We start from the raw sequence: 6000 nt of genomic DNA on the forward strand, positions 1-6000 counted from the left end.
ACCAGTTCATACATACTGTCTCAACACACATTCCTACACACACACACACACACACACACACACACACAGCTTCCAAATAATGACTCAATTTTAAATAAGAACAGAGAATAGAAAATCATTAGGCATTTAAGAAAGAATATCCTCTTTGCCACATCTATGGGAGTGAAGATCATTCTCGGCAGTCAGAAAGGGTTGGGACTAGGAATTGTCATATCTTACATAAGCTTCAGTCCTACTCTGTGTTCAAACTATGTGTATCATGCACATAATTTTTAATAGAAAAGAAGATCGATCTCCTGTTTTTACTATTACAAATAATATCACAAAGCACTTTTGCTTCCCTTGTCTCATTTGGTTTTCACAAGAGTCTGCAGACATAGAAGTTACTGTGAGCTCTATTTTATAGACAAGGAAATGGAGAATTAGAGAGGTGAGATGAGCTATGACAAATCTACTGATTCTAAATCCTTATCTTTTGTTCCATCCAAAGGTTGAAGAACAAAATTATAATGTATATTTATTTACAGTTCTGCCTGACTCTCAAAAGGTACTTAAGGAAACTCATAATGATGAATAAAAATTTAGATAAACTGAATTTAAAAAAAAAAAAAAATCACTTGAGAAGCACATAGGAGAAGGAATAAGAATAGCAGATTCAAGGATTAAGATTAGTTTATTGAATGTAAGCCAGCCAATCTCTACAGACAATAGAGAATTGTCTATATATCACAATAGAAATGGAACTAAAATTTGGCTCTGAGCTTCCTAGTGACCAATGCTAAAAAGGGAATAAGACTGATAACTTAGAAGAGTCATAGTGTCCACAAAGTAAGATCAAGTCAGATTATTTCCCCAAAAAAGAACCTCATCTATCCTTGCTGCTGAAACGAGGGAGAACTTTTACCCACTAACCTTCATAAAGAAGAAGTCAAATGATGTAATGAGCATTATCCTCAGCAATATTATTAAAATGTGTCAACAGCAAGTAGAATCTGTGTCCTCCAATGTAGACCAACTTTATCACATCAAAAACAATTTGATTAAAAATAAATTAAAAGGGTAAGAGGAGGAGCATCAAAATAATGAGACCTAGAGATAAGGGAAAATCCGAAACAAGTATAATGTTCCCACTTCCATATATACATAACACATGCATAGGCATATGTATCTATAAAGACTTTGAAACAACTCAACTTTTTAGTGCACTCGCCAAGAGAAACAAACTACAAAATGTATCTTATTTATGCCACTTTTTATATAGGATTATTTCCTAAAAATGAGTTTAAAATTGACTTATCTACCCTAAATTAGTAACATTAGTTTTAGGATTGACATTAGTATTAGGATTAATCAGCAGCTATTCTTGTTGTTAGAAAATTGTCTCTTAAATCCACTCCTGATCTATGAAAATAAAACCATCTCATCTGTTAAATGTTGATTCTAAATGAGGGAGGTTGAAGTTATCTCCCCCTCTATCTACCTCTGCTCCTTCCTGAGGAGAGTTATCCAAATTCCATGATATTTCATTGGACCACAGTCCCAGGGAGTGCTGATTTGACTGAGCCACACTGAAGAACATGTGAGAAAGGAAAACTCTGGAGCTGGTCATATGTCATGTCCTCGGAACATCAGGTCTCTCTAGTACTCTTCTGCTGTTGTCTGAGTGAATAATGGGCTATTCCGAGGGGTTGACATCCTGGGATGACACCCAAAGCTATTGTCTTCCTAGGTACCACAAGTTCTCCTTTAGTATTTAGTGCATTAAGACCCTGCTGAGTTCTATGCACAAATGAGAAAAACAGGCCTTTCTCATGCAGTCTAGACCTGGTTCCATATGGCCTACTGGTGGCAAAACCCAATGGTGTCTCTCTTCTTTCAAACCTTGCACTCAAAATCTCCATCTCATATGTACCCTTTCCTTCATGCCATCCCCTCCTGCAAATAAGTTTGAGCTCAAAGAGATTGTCTAGCTCCTACTATCAAGGTAGCCATTGAGTACCCAGGACAAACCAGTATAGGAGATAGAAAGGGATTCTCATTAAAATAATACTTCAGTAGGTCCAACTCTACTAGTTCTCCTAAAACTCAGTGTACTCTGGCTTTACCCTCATCATTTTGCCTATTGATTCTCAGGAGTCCCCTAAGGGCTGTCTCACATGTGCTCACTCCCTTATTCTGTCTGCTTCCACCTAGATGGGACCTCATCTTCCCTCCTAGTCCAAAACACTTCCCTATGTCCATCACCTTCAGAGCAGTGTAAAAGTACCAACACCATTTCTAGGGCACACCATTGAAACCCCTCCCACCGACCTACCAAAAATGCAACCAATGTGCTATAGTTTCTGAAGTTGCCAAAGCAGCACTTTGTTTCCATAAGTCTTTAATGTGCCTAAGTCGCCTATCTTTGTGCAAAAGTGGAGGAAAGTTCTACAAATTCCATTATAATTAGAAATATTATAACAACTGGGGTGCCTGAGTGGCTCAGTCAGTTAAGTGTCTTGTCTGACTCCTGATTTCAGCTCCGGTCATGATCTCAGAGGTGTGGGATTGAGCCCCATGTTTGGCTCTGCGCTCAAAACAGTCTGATTACCCCTCTCCTTCTGGTCCTCTCCCTGCTCACTCACTCTGTCTCTCTCTCAAATAAATAAAATCTTTAAAAAAAGAAAGACAAAGAAGAAGAAGAAGCATTATGATAACTGTAGTAAGGTTGTATTTATGTTTATTTGCAGTTCCATCTTTCCCTGGAGTTCAAATATGAATCTACAGAGGGCTCGTCCAGGGGAGAATTCTGAATAGCAGACACCATGGATGAAGTTGGGGGGCAGGGGGTGCCATCCTTCCCTGTAAATTTCAAGGCTTTGGTACGGTATTTGGTATTTCCTAGTTTCTGGTAACTGTCAGTAATCTTTGTCATTCCTTGTAGCTGTACCACTTCAACATCTTCCTCTGGCACCACCTGGCCTTTTCTTTTCTTTCTTTCTTTCTTTCTTTTTTTCTTTCTTTCTTTCTTTCTTTCTTTCTTTCTTTCTTTCTTTCTTTTTCTGGCCTTATTTTCTATGTATCTTCACATCTTCTTTTCTCTCTGTGTCTTCATATGACTTTTTATAAGGACAGCAGTCATGGGATTTAGGGCCCATCCTAATCCAGTATGGCTTTAACTGATTACATTTGCAAGACCCTATTTCCAAATAGTCTTATTTCAAGAATCCAAGTGGACATGAATTTTGAAGGGACATTATTCAATCCAGTACACCCACACTCCATCAGACTCAACAATTGCCAGATAAGGAAGTACAGGGGCTGTGGGAGCCGTGGATTGGGACCTAATTCAGATTTAGTCAAGGAAGTCAGGGAAAGATCAGAATCCAAGAAGCTAGAGAGCTGGTGAGTGCCCAAACCAGAAGTTCACTTGTATGAGGACAACCTAGCCACTTCTCCTCAATGCCTTCCCTCTGGCCCCTTGGGCAGAGGAACTTGGATGGCTGCCCTCGATCTCAGAAAAATGGAATCTAGCATAAACTGAACGAGGAATGTGCTAGTCACTTTCACATACCTAGCAATTCCCCTAAAGTTGAATCCTGATTTTAGTAAGTGGAAAAACCAAGACTCAAAGTTAAGTGATTCATCCAAGAATACACAGCTCTTTGCCAATCTGGCCCCAAAGGTCATGCAATTTCAATGCACACGCTTTCTGCAGAGAGGACCTTGGTACAGTCCTCGGCTTCTCTGCTTTCCCAAGTCACAGTGAACTAGCTCAGAACAGAAATTATATTTTACTCCTGTGGCAAAGAGGAAATGCTGCTGGGACACAGCTGAATGTCCCGTCACATTGAATGCCCACAGAGGTTAAGAAAGGTCCTTGAGCTCACTCATCACCCTCTGCATCCTCAATGCACCTCTATCCAACCCCACTTTCCTCCCAGGAGAAAACCAGATTGGCTGGGAGTATTTGCACCAAGAAAAATCCATCTCATAGCTAACATTCTTCCAGTCCCCAAGGATTCTTCATAAGAGCTTTCCACTGCACCCACTCACGGGGCAGACACTGTGCTAAACCAGCTGTTTAACACAAGAGGCTCCTGGTCCCCAGAGACCTGAGACAAGCTCCGGAGACGTGCAATATGTCTCCATTAGCCAAGCAACCGGCTTTGGGTGTGTTTTCTAATTCCATATTCTTGTGTTCATTAGCTGCAAGCTTGCCAGAAACTCAGGGCTCACCAGGTTTTCCAAACAGAGAAGAGAGAAATATTTCACATGGTTTGCCTCATAGATCAGTTTTTCTGAGGACCTCATGCTGTAGAGGCTTGTTACCACCATAACCTGTCAGACTTAGCTGCACAGGCTGCTGGGGTGTCTGTGCTAAGTCAGCAGAGAAAGATGAGTAAACATGAATGTGAGGAACAGGCAACGCTGGGAGAGGAGCTGACCAGCTTGCAAGATGGTTTCTGTGAGAGAAGGCAGCCCTCTAAGTCCTGCTGTCCAAGGGGCAGGAGGGAAGGGGGTTTAGCACAGTAGGTACGAGTTTCAAACTCCAAAGAGAGACAGAACTGGTTTTGAATGTGGGCACTGCCACATAGCGACTCTGTGACCTTAGGCAATTGTCATAACCTCTTATGCTCCAGAGGTAATAAAAGAACCTCCAGATTATTCTGAGGCTAGAATGAGATAATGCTTATAAAATTCTTAGTACACGGGTTAGCCCGGGATAAACTATAGTTGACACTCTTTGCAGGCTGATTCAGTCTCCAAGGGAAGACAGTCTCCACTGGCAGACAGTGACCTCCCATCAAAAGTAACCTCATGGAGAATGGCAGCTCCCCTGCCCTGGGTTCTCTTCCAGGCTGTAACAGTGTCCAAATTAAGCAATTTGGGATGAGAGTCTATATTGCTCACTATGGTAGCCACCAGCCACATGTGGCTGTTGAACGTGTGAAATGTGGTTAGTCCCCATTGAGATGTATTACAAGGATAAAATCCACAGCAGATTTGAAAGGGCTAATGTGGCAAAAAATAGTAAAATATCTCATTAATACTCTATCTTGTATTCCTATGTGTTGACATGATAACCCTTTGGTTTTATTGGCTTAAATAAATTATATTATTAAATTAATTTCCCCTTTTCTCCCCCTTTTTTCTTTTTTACCTTTTCCAGTGTGGCTATAAGAAAACTTGAAATTATGTGTGTGGTCTGCACGCATAGCTCACATTATCTTTCTACTGGACCATTGTTGATTTAGGCAGGCAAGTGTTCCAGCCAATGGGTTGGATTCAAGGGGCCCAATTCCCATTTTTAGGATAAGTAGAGCGCATTCAAGAAACCAAGGCTGGTAGGGTTCTGAGCTAACACAGAGACCACAGGTACTTGGGCCAGGGCCCTTGGAAATGAAGATGAGGATGACAGCAGGAAGACTCATATCAGACTTAACCTCCTGTCAGGGGAGGAGCCCCTGACAAAGGGCCAAGCCTGTACAGGGCTGGCTGTGTGAATGGGTGGGACTGAGCCCGCAAGCTTCAGGACCTGCACTAGGCAGGGCTGAGGCCTCCAGGGACAGAGAGTTGCCATGTTTGGGATTGTTTATAAACCTGGTAACAGGTAAGCACTTCATAACACCACGTGTCCCTCCCTCACATGTCATTAGCAGAGATAAGGAATCAAGACACCTCCCTCAAATGAATTCACATCCAGCTCAAAATCCTGAGCTGGAAGAGAAAGCCAGAAAGAGCAGGGAGGAGAAGCAGAAAGATTTTGGAGGAAAGCTTTCAAAGTATTGAGTGTGTCCTCAAGCCAAGCTAGCCACAGCCAATTTCTAACACGGACATAAGAAGCATTCTTGGAGCACTCTATCTCATAGGCCCTTGAAAACATGATTATAGTTAGAACCATATGTAGGGCCTAACATGTTTAAGGAAACTTCTGGCTACTCCCTTCAATCTCTCAGTCCCAAACAGCCTCTGAAATGTGATTAGGTACAACCTAAACCCAAGGCTCCTCAGAGGCAT

At 41.7% G+C, this 6000-nt stretch overlaps 1 long non-coding RNA gene across 1 annotated transcript in view; it reads left to right on the plus strand.

The window, feature by feature from the left end:
* LOC140641815 (uncharacterized) overlaps positions 1–5057 on the plus strand; it is a 143059-nt gene extending 138002 nt beyond the window's left edge. Inside the window, exon 3 of the long non-coding RNA XR_012038413.1 lies at positions 2730–5057. This is a non-coding gene — a long non-coding RNA (uncharacterized lncRNA). The remainder of the gene's footprint in view (positions 1–2729) is intronic.
* The last annotated feature ends 943 nt before the right edge of the window (positions 5058–6000 follow it).

This window comes from Canis lupus, chromosome 10 (assembly GCF_048164855.1).
Source record: "Canis lupus baileyi chromosome 10, mCanLup2.hap1, whole genome shotgun sequence".
NCBI classification, from domain to species: domain Eukaryota; kingdom Metazoa; phylum Chordata; class Mammalia; order Carnivora; family Canidae; genus Canis; species Canis lupus.